The sequence below is a fragment of the Anomaloglossus baeobatrachus genome, chromosome 6 (genome assembly GCF_048569485.1).
Source record: "Anomaloglossus baeobatrachus isolate aAnoBae1 chromosome 6, aAnoBae1.hap1, whole genome shotgun sequence".
Taxonomy (NCBI): Eukaryota; Metazoa; Chordata; class Amphibia; order Anura; family Aromobatidae; genus Anomaloglossus; species Anomaloglossus baeobatrachus.
The window spans coordinates 123,012,367-123,031,595 of record NC_134358.1 but is presented as its reverse complement, the minus strand read 5'-3'; positions in this window follow the sequence as shown (position 1 = coordinate 123,031,595).

Sequence of the window (19,229 nt, the reverse complement as noted above, 5' to 3'; positions counted from 1 at the left end):
TTACACGTTGCGATATCGACTGCGACGCCGGATGTGCGTCACTTTCGATTTGACCCCATCGACATCGCACGTGCAATGTCGCAACGTGCAAAGCCGCCCTAAGTCAAGAGTCGCTTCAAGATGGGTGCCTGGGATATGGAACTTTGAGTGGATGAATAGCGTTTGGTAGAGAATACCTTGTGGATAAAGGTCTTGGATTTAGCCAGCGCAGCAGCGCTGTGGCTGGTGATATGGTGTATAGTGTATGGTGTATGTGAGGATACACCATATCACCAGCCACAGCGCTGCTGCTCTGGCTAAACCTAGGACCTTTATCCCCAAGGTATTCTCTACCAAACGCTATTAATTCACTCAAATTTCCATATCCCAGGCACCCATCTTGAAGCGACTCTTGACTATGACCCAGACGGGGTTGAAACATCGGAATGACTTCACAGTCGCCTCAATAAATTTAAAAAACTTTTTGCATCACAACCTATGAGTGCAGTGAAGTTATTTATTATCTTCAGTTGTAGCACAAGGCAGCCGGCCTGCTCTCTGTAGCAGCACTTTACCCCCTGTCACTACCCCCTGCGACCAGGGTTCCAGCTCCTTCTGGCCAGGCCAACGTCTGGCACCTGGGACGGGTACAGGAGCCCAGCTCCACAGCGTGACCTGTCCTGTCACCGCTGTCTCACTGCTCAACTACTACTCTCTACTGACATCTCTGCCCTCCCTCTTCCATCCCTCCATCTGGGTGGCCCTATTCCCCCCAGGCTGCCAAATGGGTGTTTGGTGGGTGTGGTACAGAGTGTTCCTCAGGATTTAGGCATACCTGTTGGTAGCAACACCAAAGTGACAGGACCCGTAACCAAGGAGGAGCGAGTACCATGCAGAAGGGCAGATTGCACGGCACCCTTGTGATGACCTGATAGGCCAGGGCATCACACTCCCCCTTGGTTAAACGTAGCTCATCTGCGAGCTACAGAACAACCAAGCATTTATTTTTTTTTTTGTAAGGAAGGAAAAAGGGTTAACTTGAACATTTATTCAAACAGGTTCATCCCACATTAGGGAGGCACTTTCTTAAACCGTTGCTTACTTTACAGTTCGTCTGCCACAGGGGACGCCACCGGTTTTAGTGGCAGCGGGGACCCAACCTTCATCGTTGCGGTCCCTCCCTGCGACAGTCCAGTCCCAATGTCCCGGATCCCAATAACCCCCCACCCAAACAAACTGGTTCCCCTGGAAACCTAAATGGATCCTTGGGCCGGGTTAAGCTCCCGGGGTATGTCAGCCGACTCTGGTAGGCTCAACAGGTGCAGTCTTTTTACAAGACACAAGTTTGTGTTGCTGACGCCAGTCCTGTGACCGTGGTCCATCTTTAATTAACTATAAAACACAGAAGTTCTTGTTAAACATGTCAAGAGTCCCTGTACCGTACTACAACTGCTGTCAATCTAGGAGAAAAACAGGTTACTTTCCCATGCAATTAGCTTTTCATTAATTTTCTCATTTTCTAAGATTTTCTATATGGAAAATAACAAACTGTGAAAAATAACAAACGGAAAACACAGATACCTAAAAGTTTTACGATATCACATTTTTGCTATGTCAACATTCTTTACTGGTCCAGCTCCCTGGGGAACTGGTAGCCAAAAGCAGCAGTCGGCACTATCCGCTCATTCACTACCGTGACCCATTTCATGTCGAGTGCATACCAGCCCCGCTCGCCCCAGTGCCGGGTGTAGCTAACTATCTCCCCAGGCTCAAGGTTGCAGCCAGGGTGATCTCTCGGGAGGTGTTGTTCTACATCTCTTCTGGTAACAAACACCTCGTCAGCCAGACAAGCTTCTGACAAGAAACCCCACCCCTTTTCGGGATCATAACGGTGTACCATACCCCTTCTTATCGGGCCTCGGGTACGGAATGTAGATTTCCTTAGATAATCTTTCTCTCGCTGGGTACGGGCAATTATCTCTTGCTGCCATTGCTCTGCCTGGGTCGTTGTCGGTTTTAGTGGTTGTTGTTGTCGTTCCCAGCAGGAGGCGCCGGCGTCCGACCTTGGCTCCCTGACTGGCTCTGGCTTTGATGGTACTACTGCGGCCCCAACAGCTGTCGGGATGCTGCGCTGTAATAGAACCTGAGAACTGGAAGGTTCCACTCCCGCTGCTGGAAGTAGTGGGCCCGACTGCTCCGCAGCAGGGGTTGCAGGGTTTGGGTGCTTCAGCTCTAAAGACGAGCCCGGTGATGTGGCCGGGTCTGGTCTGGCCGGTGTCTGGACGACCTCTGTCATGGCCGGTATGATGATGGACCTTGGGGCTGTTGCTGGAGCTTCATAAAAACAGACTGCAGGTTCCACTGCCGGGATGGATAATGGCAGCTTGGCATCCACCGAGAATGGGGTAGGTGACAGTGGAGTGGTTGCCGCAAGCGGGGGCGGACTGGATCGCTCAGCCGCCATGGCTGGATTATGGTAATCAATAGGGACTGGGTACCTGCTTACTCTTTCTTCACGTGGGATTTCAATCTCACGGGCTCGCACCGCCACCGCCAGACTCCTCATCTCTTCCCTCCAGTGGTTTAGTATGAAGAAGAACTGCGTCCGCATTCTCCTGCACAGCTGTTCGGTTTCTTCTTCAATGCAGGTCGCGGTCCCAGGAAAAGCACGTTTCGGTGACCAGCTCCGCTCCGCCATCTTGCCTCTGCATTGTCCAGAAACAGTATGGCAGAGTCCTGGAGTCCCTGCTTCTTTTCCACTTTCGCTACATTCAGGCACGCCTCCTCGGTTTTCTCCCAGCACTCTTTCGCGCGCTGTGGCCCTCTGGGAACTTACGTTCCTGTTTTAGGCTGAAGACAAAGGGCAGGGCTTCGGCTTCACGCCCTTTTCCAAGAAGATGGCATTTTAGCGCAAAAACAGAGGAAAAATGGCGAACGTCGCAGAAAACGGGATTTTGGATTGCAATTTTCACTTCTCAAGGCGCACGTCACCCAGGTAAGTGGGTCCTGCTCGCATCCTGTTCGTGATGCCAAGTTTTCCTAAGGTGTGCCGCCCCCGCAACAGCCGACGGGCTGCTCGGACCAGGATTCACAGTAGCTCGAGGGGTCTCCGGATCTGAGGCGGGGTCATGCGGCTACCCGGAATAAAAAGGGAGGTAATGTTTTGGGTGGTGAATGGGATAAGGTTTGTGACGCCACCCATGGTGTGTGGTAATGTGAGAGACCACCGCTGCTGGTGGGGATCCCGGTGATGATGTTGAAGCAGCAGGATGTTTAACCCCTCCGTGGGTAGGGGGTTTGGTGTCCCGGGGCCCGGTGATGGATGGAGTGGGGAACCCGTTGGGGGTGAAGGGATATCAGGTACTCACACAGTCCAAAGTCACTGATGCTGACACCAGGTAAACCAAACTCTTGAATGCTCCATCTCTGTTGGTCGAGCACGCTGTGTCCATGCCCCTTTGGTGTTGCTGGTTGGTCTGAAGCCTTGTCCCTTGGCACCGTGTGTCTCTCGTATGGATCCCTTTCACTTGAAATTACTCGCGTCCCGCTCACCTGCGTGGCTAGCAGGGTGAGCTTGCTCTCAGGGTTCACGCTTGGGATTTTCTGGACGGTTGTGGGAAGTCCTATCCCCCTCGTTGCGCTAGTACCCCGATTCTAGAGCGGGTGGGGAACGGTTCCTGAAGACTCCATTCCCGTCGGGTGAATTACTGGGCTGCGTGAAGCTTCTTCCCAGCCTAGGGTCCACGTACCCTGTTGTGCCCTGGCCCCTGCCTGGTTGTAGCACAAGGCAGCCGGCCTGCTCTCTGTAGCAGCACCGTATCCCCTGTCACTACCCCCTGCGACCGGGGTTCCAGCTCCTTCTGGCCAGGCCAACGTCTGGCACCTGGGACGGGTACAGGAGCCCAGCTCCACAGCGTGACCTGTACTGTCACTGCTATCTCACTGCTCAACTACTACTCTCTTCTGACATCTCTGCCCTCCCTCTTCCATCCCTCCATCTGGGTGACCCTATTCCCCTCAGGCTGCCCAATGGGTGTTTGGTGGGTGTGGTGCAGAGTGTTCCTCAGGATTTAGGTATACCTGTTGGTAGCAACACCAAAGTGACAGGACTCATAACCAAGGAGGAGCGGGTACCATGCAGAAGGGCAGATTACATGGCACCCTTGTGACGACCTGATAGGCCAGGGTGTCACATTAACAGCCAAACAAATCCTGGCTGAATACTAAATATGATAGTGAAGAAGGGTTGAATTAGGGTACAGCCACACAGCCATATAACACGGATTGCAATCGCTTTTCAATGCTCAGACTGGCCGGTGGCTCTCATGACCCAAGCAAGACAGCTGCATCAACCTACATGTTATCAAGTTCAGGTCAGGAGAGCCACCAGCCAGTTGGAGGATTGCGTTGTCTGTATTATACGGCCGTTTAAGTGTGTCCTCGTACGGTAAGCATTACAAGTGGTTTATATCTTGTATTTAGAGAAACACTGACATAATTTTCTTGTTTGATTAGTTTATTGCCTACAGCTGAAAATGTATCATTTTTATTAATAAACCTCATTTCATATTAGGCGTTGTATAGTTTTGACTGCAACTGTAACTATAACTAAATTTCTCACATTCTGTAAAGCATGAAATCAGATAGGGGGGTAAAAGTAGCCTATGTACCTGAACTGTTTCACTAGACTGACCATTCACAAAGAGAGATAAATGTGCGGGTGGTTGTAATTTAATCGTAGTATATTCCAAAACCAACACATGTAATTTTGCATATCAAAAAGATGAAAGCAAGGATGTAACATCGCTCACAGAGAGGAGTGAGATACTAGTCACTAACTGTGTAGTATGGAGTAGCAACTAGGTGGTGCTGTGAGCACGTGTGTGCTGCAAGAGCAGTGGGGAAGTCAAACAAGCCAAGGTCGGTGCGAGGAGGGTGCAACAAAATATACGGAGCAAACAAGAACTAGGTCAGGAAAGAGGCTGTGGGGTCATAAGAGCACGAAAAGGACACAAGGGGCAGGCAAAGCCATAGTCAGGAGGGAATAAGAGGTCAGAAGCAAGATGGTCATGCAGAATAAGGGGAGCAGGCAGAGGAAAGTCAGGGGTCAGTCCATTGTCGAGTACCAAGATCAATACACCACATAAACCAGGAACCAGGCACTTACTGCAACTAACCAGGAAATATGACTGGCATTGCTCCAGCTGAGACCACCCCCTAATAAAGCATGACAATCACATGGAATATGGAGCAAGTGAGCAAGCCCCTCCCCTAAGCAGCGAGTGACGCGATGTAGGGAAACAGCCCATTACAGTGTTGCAGAAAGCTACCTGAAAGACTGGTAGGCTGTTCTGTGTGGTGTACTGGCAGACACCAGCTCCACAGGAGGGAGCAAGAGAAAGTCGCAGCAACACGGAAGCTGCAATATAAGTCAGGACTGTGACAGTACCCCCTCTTCAAGGGAGGCCACCGAACCCCCAGGTTTCTTACGAAACCTCAGATGGAAGGCACTGACCAATCGTCGGCTCTATCTGAACGTGCCAGAACCCACAATCTCTCCTCAGGTCGGTAACCCCGCCAATGGACAAAGTACTGGAAGGAGTTCCAAACCCTACGAGAATTGAAAATCATCTGTACTTCATATCGAAACCACCATCAACAGGGACAGGAGGAGGCAAGGTGGGAGAAGCCAAAGCAGAGGAAACAAAGGGTTTCAACAGGGACTTGTGAAATACATTGGTAATATGAAGGGACTGAGGGAGTTACAACCTAAAAGCCACAGGGTTGACCACCTCAATAATTTCATAAGGCCCAATAAATTTGGGACCCAACTTAGCCGAAGATACATTAAGCTTGATATTCTCCGCGGACAACCACACCTTATCGCCTACCTGCAAGCCAGGACCCGACGAACGTCTCTTATCCTTAGCCTTATGCTTCTGATGACACTCGGCCACCCCAATATTCCTATGAATTTCCTTCCAGATTGCCCCCACCTGTTGTATAGCCACCTCTGCACCCGGACCCAGAGTTCAACCTAGAGAATTCATCGAAGTGGGGATGGAGACCAAAATTTAAGAAAAAAGGCGAAGTCCCAGTGGATTGATTAACATGACTATTAAAAGCAAATTCAGCAAGAAGCAAGAATGAGCACCATTCCTCCTGCTGAGTATTACCAAACAGTCGAAAATCTGCTCCAGAGATTGGTTAGTCCTTTTGGTATGCCCATTGGTCTTGGGGTGATAGGCCGATGAGAACAATAACTCAATCCCTAATTTTCTGCAGAATGCCCTCTAAAATTTGGAAAGAAATTGTACACCCCTGTCTGACACAATATTAAGAGGGATACAATGTAACCTTATCACATGATGGTAATTAAACCCATGAAAATTTATAGTTGAACACCAGTTAGTGGAGTGTATGTAAATGCAAAATGAATATCACCTCCTCCCCTGCCCATAATCCCACTCCTCTGTACCAGCATCACTGATTGGGTGCAGTCAGACTTCCATATTACTCCTTTTGTCAGAGCAAGTGAACCTCATTTTGCAGCTGTTACACCTCTTACCTTAGGAACAAGCGATTAGTGTATTTGTCTTGTATTTGTAACGTACAGTCCCTGAAAAAAGTTCTGTCGATTATCCATATTATGTAAATAAAGCTTTTAACCTGACTTTAAATTCATCCATTGGTTTCATAAATTACTCTTTTGAAAGCAGAAACCCTCCCAAATTTGGTTTAGGTTATGAAAATAAAGTTGCTGCAAAGGTGAAATATTGATCATTTAATGAACACAGAAAGGTCAGATTTTGGCAAGACAAAAGTTTTGACGCCCACAGAAAGTAATGTGAAATTCAAACAAATAATTAACTTCTAATACAGAGATATGTTTTATAACATTGGTGAATGAAGTTGTGGTGCTATTACAGCCATATTTAATATTTTGTGTGACTTCCATGAGCTTGAAGGACTGCATCCATGCAGTTCAACAATGATTCATACAATTTATTGATGAAGTCATCAGTAATAGCAAAGAATGCAGTCTTACATTCCTCCCAAAGTTCATCTAGATTGTTTGGTTTTGTCTTCCAAGCTCCCTCTTTCATCCTACCCCAAAAATGCTCAATGCCAGCAGGAACTTTGTTGTAGAGATGGATGTATGAGATGGAGCACCATCCTGCTGCAGAATTTGACCCCTTTTATGACTGGGAATGTAAGAGGTAGCTAATACTTCTTGATATTTTAGGCTATTGATATTGCCTTCCACCTTGCAAATGTTTCGCACACCCCCATACTGAATGTAACCCCAGACAATGATCTTTCCACCACCAAACTTAACTGTTTTCTTGATCCATACAGGCTCCAGTAGGTCTCCTGCAGTATTTGCGGCGGCTGTGGTGTAATTCAACTGAAGATTCATCAGAGAAATCCACCTTCTGCCACTTTTCCAGCTTCTATCTGTTTAGCAGGCTGTGGGACTTGGCAAATAACACATGGTTTTTTAATTGCCTTTTGTTTAGTGCTGGCTTCTGGGCACTGAATCAACCATGGAGGACATTTCGAGACAGAATCCTACAAACCGATCTAATTGACACAGGGACTTGAGGTGACAAGGACTTTTGGAGCTCTGCTGCAGTGGAAGAGGGGCTGGCTTTGGATTTTCTAACCAACAAACGTTCCTCCTGAGCAGTTGTGTTGCGGGGTCTGCCGGACCTGGTCTTGTCAAAAACCTCTCCAGTCTCTTCAAATCTTTTTTTAATTCTTTGTACTTGACGCTGAGACACATTAAAGGTGTTAGCCACCTCTGCAGTGGATCTGGTCTTCAGCCTCTTGATAATCAAGGCTTTGGTCGCAGGGTGGATTTTTGGTATGTTGTCAGAGGTCAAGTTGCAGTTCAAGTGAAGGTCTGGGGTACTGGGTTTCTTTTAATACACACCCACTAATTAACCGATCATTTAGTGAGCACAGGTAAGGATGTAAACTAGGATTGGGTGCATTATATGACAAGGCGACAAAAAACGTTTGTCTTGACAAAAACTGACCTTTCTGTGTTCATTAAATGATCAATATTTCAGCTTTGCAGCAACTTTATTTTCATAACCTAAACCAAATTTGTGAGGATTTCATGTTATGATTCAGGGACTGGGGAGGATCAAATAATGTGGAATCCCAAAAAGTAACAGAGTGGCTGGAAACTTAACGGACTGCAGACCTAATTCTGACACACAACTAACAGTAGCCGTGGGGCGTGCCTACGATGACCTGGACGCCTCGACAAAGCCGGAGAACTAAATAATCTCACAGATAGAAATATAAGAAAGCTAATCTGCCTCGTAGTAGTCCCCAAAGATAGATAGCCCCCCACATGTAAAGGCTACGGTGATATAGAAAAACACAATACAAAGCAAGAAAGGACAGATTTCAGCAAAGGTGAGGCCCAAACTATCTTTATAGAAAAGGGTAGGAACGAGCAACTGTCTGCAGCCGTAAAAACCCTAATAAATACCAGCACTACTGATATGGAAAAATCCTGAGGTTACTAAACCTCTCCCCCACTGTACCAGCACTCAGATGTTACTGGGTTCCAAAAAACACTAATACAGATGAGGGACTGAATAATACCAGGCATGACAAAACACAAATCCTGCAGAATCATGGAGATAAGTATACAAACACTCCCAGCAGGGAATGATCCCATTCCACCACGAACTCCACACAGACAAATTAGGAATCATGCATAGTATCAAAGCAGAACAACAACAAAAGGTAGTAAACAAACATCATAGGTACAAAACCACTTATCTGAGGGAAGTTCTGGAAGTGAGCAGAGCTGGTTGCAGAATGTCCTTAACACACAGGAGCAATTGATCACCGGCAAGTAACAAGAAAAGGCTACTAAGTTAAATAGCCCAATCTAACCCTGATTGCCAGTCCTCTGCAGGTGTGTCGCTTCCATTCCACACATCAACTGCACTGCCAGCACTGACCACAAGAGGGAGTTCCAAACTGGAAAACGTATTCACAACAGTTTCAGCTTTCAAAAGAGTAATTTATGAAACCAATGGATGAATTTAAAGTCAGGTTATAAGCTTTTATTTACATAATATGGATAAGCAACAGAACTTTTGTCAGGGACTGTACCTGATCTGCTCACCTTCATGTTACCATATTCCAGCCCTTTTTCTAGTTACGCTCTTTAACAATTGAATTAATTTATTTTATATTTTGATGGATGGTACTTTACAAATGCAGTGAAGATAATTATGTGTATTTTTATTATTTTTGTTTCTTAATTTTAATGTGTTAAAAAGTTTATATTTTTTAATTATTTTCAATATTTTTTTTACACTTTGTACTGTATTTAATGGTTCCCTTAGGGACTTGAACCTGCAATAGTCTGATTACTTGTTCTATGTACAGCAATAATTATTATTATTATTTATTATTATAGTGCCAATGTCACAGCATTATAGAAGAAATCACAATCTTCTATGACCACAAGCCACAGACTACCTTTCGTAGGAGTACTGAGATAACAGACACAGGGGTCATCAGATGACACTTAACTGTTATGACAACACATCGGCGTCCTGCGATCGCGTCACAGGAGTGCCGATGAGTGGTCAAAACAGCGAGCCCTGTGTTAAATATCACCAGCAGAGATTGACAGTGGCATTTAACAGGCTAACATCTGTGGGTGGACGCTGCTCTACCTGTGGCTCTTAGAGGCAGATGAAGGCTGAATAATTCAGCCTTCATCTGCGGGGACAGATGCAGGCTCGGCGTGTGATCTCGCATCAAAGGAAAGGAGACGACCCATGATGTTCATAGCATGTTATGGGTCATTAAGAGTTTAAGATTTTGAGAAGTTCACACCAAAAACAGAAACTATTCATTACAATATAATATGAATCTGAATCTGAAACCCAGTAATATGCAGCAGGAAAAAATAGGGAGGTCTTTGGGATGACTATGGAAGTTTAATCTGATAGCATGAACTAGTCTTTATGGATTTACCAAATTTATTTATTTTCACCATAGATTTTTTTTTTTTTTAGAACATCTAGGAAATTTAACCGATTGTATTGATTTGACAGTTCCACAGAAAAAAATAAATAAAAAATAAATAAATACATAAATATTATGAATAAACATAACATTTAATAACGTAGAACAATTGAAATAATGAAGGAAACAATGGCTTTATTTTGTGTTTTTCCTCCAAGGTTTGTGCTATTGTGTCCTATCATTTGCATTTTAGCACCATGAGTGTTACTAATGTATAATTCTAATGTTTTCTATCATCTACAGTATCTTCACACTGTATATATATATATATATATATATATATATATCTGTTAGCCGAAAAATGAAAGAGATTGATAGATGGATGGAGGAATTAATAGATGGATAGATAGATAGACAGATAGATAGATACTTAGATAACATCATAAAATTACAATGCTAATACTTCAAGAAATATAACAAAACACATTATTAATGATTTCATATTAGAAACTAAAATTGGAGAATTAATTGTGTTTAAAATCTGGTACAAAATATTGAAAGAAGAAGCTATTCCATTCATTAAGAAATTCTAATGCAATAAAAAGGCATCGGAGCTAATAATTGTTTTGGTCTCAGTATTTCAATAATGGCAAGCATTAAACAACGTAGTATTCGATGTAGATGCTTCACAAAGAGCGACTAAAAACGCGCCATATGAAATGATCATTAAATCAGGGGGGTCCATTAGATGTTATGTACGTCACAACACCTGCCAGCTGTTTGTCCCTAGAATTGAGGACATCATGTTTTCAATTTCCTTCAATAAAACTATGAATCTGGTAATTTGCTGGCCTGCTTCAGCTAAACAGAGAGGACAATTTGTTGGAGGAAAAAAAAAAAAAAGATCATAGTTCAGGCTTAGTCAGATGGAAACGATTGAAAACAGAGAGCTGGCCGCTATGTTTCCCTCAATGCAGCTTTGCTGTCGCAGTTTGACTGACAAACTGACTTTTTGAGGTGCTCATGCCCATTCCAGTCAGAGTTTATTGAAGGTGATTTTGTTCTTCTCTGTAAGGCCACAGCAGTGTCCATGCCATCTGTCACCTTGATTGCATCGTGGATTCTCTGGAGGGTGTTCTATGGCTCCTGATCATTTACAGATTGTGCCGCTTTCGCCTCCATAAGGACCACATGCACAGAGCCAGATGGTGAACATACACGCTTATTATAAGTCTTTATCTCTGTGCAGGAAGGAGAGGAACCATTAGATCTCCCCCAGGAGCCCAGCTCCTCTCTACCATCATGCTGCTCTTCAGAAAATACAGACTTCTTCAGCTGTCACCAACCTTGCTCTAGAAATTAAAAAAATAAGCATGTGATGTGAACGAGACACCACATAGGAAACTCCCACTCTCTCAGTAAGCGTTAGAGGAAGACGATTTGTTTGCAAATACATCATTAATTGTACCGTGTTTCGGAGATGTCAGACGGCAAAGGCGGTAGATACCAAACACGTTACCCCAAATGTGAAGCACTATTTCCGTTGGCTCCTACGCAAAGAACCAATATTGATTTCATATCATTTAGTGCTAAATATATATTAAATTTGCACAACTTCTGACAGTGCCAGTGATCGGGGAAGGGCTGGAGGGGGGAGACAACAGCATGCAGTGGGCAGATGTCTGCATTCAATTGCTTTCAGTTACAAAAAAAAATGCTAACACAGTGATGGCAAAACAAAATTAGTTTCTTTGAATAACACCATTTGTCTCCAGGGAACGGAACAACAGGAGGGAGGTCAGAGTTCTTTGTAGAGCTGGGAAAGCACTATCTGATTATCAAAATTTCACTGTCTGTTTGTTATATTCTGCCACTGGTACATGTGTATTCTTCTGTGATGTGACGGTAATAGGAAATAAATTGGATCTGTCTCCTGCCGTTTTAACATAGTTTACAATAATCAGAAAATCAAAAGTATATTGTAAACACTAGACGGAAACAAGAATTAGCTTCACCACTTATTTCACCAAGATTAGTTAAGCAGCTGTAGATCAGATTTACAACTGATAATTGTGCATCGTATGACCAGATAACATAGGAGGGTTCTGTCTAGACTCTTCTTTGGTAAATTGAAATGATCGAAACAATGGAACTACTAGTCTGAAAACATTAGGGCTTTTTGTTTGTTTATTTTCTTTTTTATTTTCTATGGTTTGTGTTTGTTCAAAAACCACATAAGAACAAACCATAATACCATACAACAGAGACATAAAGTCTCTGTTATGTCATAAAAGTTTTATAAAACTAATGCTAGCAAAAAAGTGTTGGAGTTGCCATTAAAACAAATCCCTTTTATTTTTCAAAACTGCAATCTGTTTATATGTTTTATTCTGTTGTTTTATTTTTATTTACTTTTCTTATATTAGGTCTACAGGGCTTAAATAATAGTGCAGAAAAGTGGCTGAATAATAGTGTACATGAATGGACGATCATCAGCACCCCTGAAGCTTGTTGTTTTTGGCATTACTTGTGAGTGGTATTTGAAAACACTGGGGCCTGCTGCAGTCGGCAGCTATGAAGTGGCCCAGAAAGAACGTGAAGAAGTCTTGGCCTCTGGCTTGAAGATATGTGTCCCGCACCAGAAGTCCCAGCAACCCTTCCCCTGCATTGGAGAGGCGGTTTTGGTGCAAAGAAGTGACTCAGGGCTGCACTGCAGCAAGCCACAACTGCCGGAGCACCTCGCTGCACATTTGGCATAGTCGGCAGTATGAGCTTCAGTGTCCTGGGCTTGCTTGCAGGGCAAAGACGAAGTGCTGTTCTGCCTGAGTGCATTAAGGAATAACGTTTGGAACTCCATTCTATGTCTGCACTGGGTGCAAAAAACCTAAAAAACATCACTATGGGGAGATAAGGTATGCACACCAGTGACTATGGAAGGGGAATACATGGAATAGCAGAAACTGCTGTGTGAATACTGACATGAAAAATTCAATAGCTATTTGTAAGAATGAAATGTGAAAAATGGAACCTGCATTACTGCCATGAATATATGAATAAAGAGAAATTTAGCTACTGAATTGATCAATGCAGAAGAGCCCCAACACTACGCCAAAGTATTTCTCTACGTTGGGGTCCCTAGCTTGTGTGTGTCCTCTCATGCAGTTAAAAAACTTACCGTGTATGGGACGCTGAGACCCAGGCTATATATGCGTATAATGTGGATTGGCAATAGGTGTGTATGGGGAGGGTTCACAAACGAAAAACTACTAACATTAAGGAATAACGTTTGGAACTCCATTCTATGTCTGAACTGGGTGCAAAAAACCTAAAAAACATCACTATGGGGAGATAAGGTATGCACACCAGTGACTATGGAAGGGGAATACATGGAATAGCAGAAACTGCTGTGTGAATACTGACATGAAAAATTCAATAGCTATTTGTAAGAATGAAATGTGAAAAATGGAACCTGCATTACTGCCATGAATATATGAATAAAGAGAAATTTAGCTACTGAATTGATCAATGCAGAAGAGCCCCAACACTACGCCAAAGTATTTCTCTACGTTGGGGTCCCTAGCTTGTGTGTGTCCTCTCATGCAGTTAAAAAACTTACCGTGTATGGGACGCTGAGACCCAGGCTATATATGCGTATAATGTGGATTGGCAATAGGTGTGTATGGGGAGGGTTCACAAACGAAAAACTACTAACATTAAGGAATAACGTTTGGAACTCCATTCTATGTCTGAACTGGGTGCAAAAAACCTAAAAAACATCACTATGGGGAGATAAGGTATGCACACCAGTGACTATGGAAGGGGAATACATGGAATAGCAGAAACTGCTGTGTGAATACTGACATGAAAAATGGAGTTCCAAACGTTATTCCTTAATGTTAGTAGTTTTTCGTTTGTGAACCCTCCCCATACACACCTATTGCCAATCCACATTATACGCATATATAGCCTGGGTCTCAGCGTGCATGAGAGGACACACACAAGCTAGGGACCCCAACGTAGAGAAATACTTTGGCGTAGTGTTGGGGCTCTTCTGCATTGATCAATTCAGTAGCTAAATTTCTCTTTATTCATATATTCATGGCAGTAATGCAGGTTCCATTTTTCACATTTCATTCTTACAAATAGCTATTGAATTTTTCATGTCAGTATTCACACAGCAGTTTCTGCTATTCCATGTATTCCCCTTCCATAGTCACTGGTGTGCATACCTTATCTCCCCATAGTGATGTTTTTTAGGTTTTTTGCACCCAGTTCAGACATAGAATGGAGTTCCAAACGTTATTCCTTAATGTTAGTAGTTTTTCGTTTGTGAACCCTCCCCATACACACCTATTGCCAATTCACATTATACGCATATATAGCCTGGGTCTCAGCGTCCCATACACGGTAAGTTTTTTAACTGCATGAGAGGACACACACAAGCTAGGGACCCCAACGTAGAGAAATACTTTGGCGTAGTGTTGGGGCTCTTCTGCATTGATCAATTCAGTAGCTAAATTTCTCTTTATTCATATATTCATGGCAGTAATGCAGGTTCCATTTTTCACATTTCATTCTTACAAATAGCTATTGAATTTTTCATGTCAGTATTCACACAGCAGTTTCTGCTATTCCATGTATTCCCCTTCCATAGTCACTGGTGTGCATACCTTATCTCCCCATAGTGATGTTTTTTAGGTTTTTTGCACCCAGTTCAGACATAGAATGGAGTTCCAAACGTTATTCCTTAATGTTAGTAGTTTTTCGTTTGTGAACCCTCCCCATACACACCTATTGCCAATCCACATTATACGCATATATAGCCTGGGTCTCAGCGTCCCATACACGGTAAGTTTTTTAACTGCATGAGAGGACACACACAAGCTAGGGACCCCAACGTAGAGAAATACTTTGGCGTAGTGTTGGGGCTCTTCTGCATTGATCAATTCAGTAGCTAAATTTCTCTTTATTCATATATTCATGGCAGTAATGCAGGTTCCATTTTTCACATTTCATTCTTACAAATAGCTATTGAATTTTTCATGTCAGTATTCACACAGCAGTTTCTGCTATTCCATGTATTCCCCTTCCATAGTCACTGGTGTGCATACCTTATCTCCCCATAGTGATGTTTTTTAGGTTTTTTGCACCCAGTTCAGACATAGAATGGAGTTCCAAACGTTATTCCTTAATGTTAGTAGTTTTTCGTTTGTGAACCCTCCCCATACACACCTATTGCCAATTCACATTATACGCATATATAGCCTGGGTCTCAGTGTCCCATACACGGTAAGTTTTTTAACTGCATGAGAGGACACACACAAGCTAGGGACCCCAACGTAGAGAAATACTTTGGCGTAGTGTTGGGGCTCTTCTGCATTGATCAATTCAGTAGCTAAATTTCTCTTTATTCATATATTCATGGCAGTAATGCAGGTTCCATTTTTCACATTTCATTCTTACAAATAGCTATTGAATTTTTCATGTCAGTATTCACACAGCAGTTTCTGCTATTCCATGTATTCCCCTTCCATAGTCACTGGTGTGCATACCTTATCTCCCCATAGTGCTGCCTGAGTGCGACTGAAGAAAAAGAAAATGGCCGCTGCCGCGTGTCTCTGAGAAATCAAGATGGCCACGGCAGCATTGGAAAAGAGCAAGCAGGCCAATCGTTGGGGCGTACTTACTGCACTTCGGCGCGAAGATCAGGCCAGCCCCTTGGATGGATTGTGAGCGCTGCTCGTGTCGCAGGCGGGGGGGACGCCGCTGCTGCGATCGCTAACACTCGCTGCTGCTTGGTGGCTCGAGCGGTGGGCCGGATCCGGGGACTCGAGCGGCGCTCCTCGCCCGTGAGTGAAAAGGGTGGTTGGTTTGGGGGATTTAGTCCGTGACGCCACCCACGGGTTGTGGTGAAGATGGGCACCACCGCTGCTGGTGACGGGGATCCCGGGAGCGATGGTAGGGAGCAGCTGGGATGTTGTTTTTCCCCTCCGTGGGTAGGGGTCGGTGGTCCCGGGGCCCGGTGGTGTGGCGGGGAGGCTGGGTTGGTGACGTGCAGGGTTGAAGGGAAAGCGTGGCACGGTGCCGGATGGCACGGGTGTACTCACTCAGCAAGAGATGCACAAAGTCCTTGGTAAACCAAACGGCTGGATGGACGGGTCCCACAGCCGGCTGCAGTGTCTCTCCCCGGACAGGTGATGGCGTCGTCTTTCCCTGCACCTTTGTGTACTGTCTTGACTACGATGGGTCCCCAACGGTAGTCCGCTCCCCGGTGTATGAATGCTGGAGGAGCCCGTTTGACCGCAGGCGCTGGCCCTTGGGTCTCCAGCCTTTGGTGGTAGCTGTATACCCTCTCGGTGCGGATGGTTGCCTTCTAACGGTTCTTTGGTTCTTAGGAAACCAATGGGGTTCCTGTCACACTCGGATTTGACTGTTGACGGCGACTCCAAGCCTAGTCAGGGTCCGATGGCCCTGCCTGTGTGTGCTGGCTTCACTTCGCTCCCCGGTCGGTACCGGCGAGCCACCGCCCGACCCCGGTCGTACGGTTCCGCATCGATTCACCACTCCTGCAGACAGCCACTCCCATCTGCCAACCTTGTTGTCAGTGCCTGGGCCACAAACCCAGACACTCTCCACTTTACTCCTCTCACTTCAACCTCCAGGACAAATCTGTCTCTTTTTCCCGCCTCCAGGCCTGTGAACTCCTCGGTGGGCGGGGCCAACCGCTTGGCTCCGCCCTACCTGGTGTGGACATCAGACCCTGGAGGGAGGCAACAAGGATTTTGTGTTTGGCTAATGTTACTGTCTAGTGGGGGTGGGGGTGTGTGTGTGTTACCTGTGATGACCTGGCTAGTCCAGGGCACCACAGTCGCCCAAGGTGGGAGTGGCTGAAGAGAAGAGCCCACCTGTCACTGTGCCTAGGAGTGTGGCAGGCGGAGGATGAAAACCAGTGGGTGCGGCAGCTGAAGGAGGCACTGCTCTCCAATGAGTAGCTGAGAGACCAACCCCTCCTGAGATACAGGAAGCCGGCACCATTGTGGGAGAGAGAAGCAAAGGAGATGGAGAAGAAACAGAGACCTGAAGCAGGAGCAGGCCTGGAGGCCTGGGAAAAAATCAAGTGGTTCCGCAGTCGTGCCTGGATTAATCAAGTGCACACCGCCGCGGTCCAGCCTGGAGGTCTACAACAGCTGCTGAGGCTCCAGGCTGGAAGAAGGAGACCGGAGGAGTCTACTATTCTGGCCACCATGGACACTGTGGCGGCCTCCCCTGTGGTCAGGATAACCGAATATATTTTGAAGAGGCCGAGGGAGCAGTCTAGTCTGGTGACCCAGCCGCCGCTGGTGAGTGAGTCCCCATCGGGTAACCCGGGTCCAGTAGAGAGTAAAGCCACTGTGGAGGTGGAGCCCACACCAGATCACGGGCCCGAGCAGGAGACCCCCATGGAGGCCAAGCCCAGGCTACCTGAGTCTGAAACCGGCCACCACAGTTGTTAAAAAAAAAAGAAGAGGAAGTACACCATGAGATTTTTTTTAAGTATGGGACTGTTCCACGTCCCTGAGGGTGTAAGGCTAGGTGGCCTTTGTTTTGTGTGGGCCAGAAGCAGCCACAGTTACAGGGTGTTTTTCCCCCTTCCAAATTTATGCGCACGTTGCGCTTCCCCCTGCTGGATTAACGGGACCACCTGTGAACTGCATCCGATGGAAAGAATCCCTTATCCTGTGCCCACAGGAACTGTGACATTGCCCTTTGGGCAACTGTGGGCTGACAGAGGTCTGCTAAGGGAAAAGGAGGGAGGGGGAAGGAAAGAAAGCTGGAAGACAGAAGAGCTAGTCGGGCTCTGTACCCAAGAACTGTGGACTTGTGAACCCGCTGGGTCCGGTTAAGAAGAGACGTTGCCCCATTTCAGTTGCGGTTGATTTTTTCCGGTGTGCGACCCCCCCCCCCCCCCCCCCGTTTACATTTTTGCTAGAACTGTGCTTGGGAGAAGTGGACTCAATGGTACCTGAGCCTCCTGTGAAAGTTTCTATTTGAGTGCATTTTGTGTTCAGGTAAATGGACTCCCGGGTGCTAGCCCCTGAGGACTCGGGCTCTTACAGGGCCACGGGACTGAAGTGTTGCCGGGTCGACCCTCGGGTCACGGCATCATCTGGACTTTTAGAAAAATTGTTTTATGAAAAAGTGTAATTGTATTGCTGCATGGAATGTGGTTTTTGCTTTTGGTGTTTTGCAGGTCCGACACATGCTTGTTGAGGAGGCCAAGCTTAAAGGAGGGAGGATTGTAAAGGGGTGTAAGGCTCTGCCACCCCAGACCTGCAAATCCCCTGTCTGTAAATGTACTGTTTAATGTTGATATAATGGTACTGTAGACATGGTTTATGATATATTATGTGTGCGGCTACTAGATGGCCACATGGGGTAAGCTACTTCCCTTGGTGCTCTGAGGCTAAGGAGATCTAATGGCAGGAAGGAGCTTAGTTAGTAAAAATCTTAGGAAGACAGGAAATGACAGGAGAGTTCCAGAGAGTGTTGAGAGATCCACACCTGTGGGAGGTGTGAGGAGAAGCCCCCAGGAGTACTGATTCTGACCCATTGAGTTGTATCCCGCCACAAGACATGTGGCACCCTGGTGAGAGTTGGGCTGAATGAACCACGTCCCAAAAGGGTGAAGTCTGTGTTGCCTGGATGGTGGCCACCCCCTGGCATATACCTAAAGAACCCCCTCACCAGGCTGAAGGTCAGTGGGCTCCACCGGAGGAGTAAGTCCTGGCGAACTGGGACAGAAGAGTGCCATCCACAGGGACCCCTCGTCACGGCTTATAGCTATCCCTGTGGGTGGGAGACACATCCCTGGAGGACTATATGACTTTGCCTTACATCATGAAGATGAGTGAGGGGATGAGGGTTTTGGAAGCCTGAGTACCAAGTAAGTGGCTGGCCAGTAAATTTAATGCAGCTCCGATTGTTAATAGCAATGACCACAGGGAAGTAGCGGAGCGGATTTCCAAAGGACTGCATTTAACAAAGTTGATGTCCCCTGTAACCATGAAGATTTGTGCCAGACATTGGCGTGGGAGCATCGGCCATTACACACCCGTGATACAGCATCCCCGTATATGTACGGCCCGGGACCGAATACCCCATAGCCCTGGGGCGGGTCATATGTAATACTTTATACATAAGCCTTTGTTGGTGATGGCAGTTTCTAGATCACTCCTGTATAGAGAAACTAACTGCATGCATTG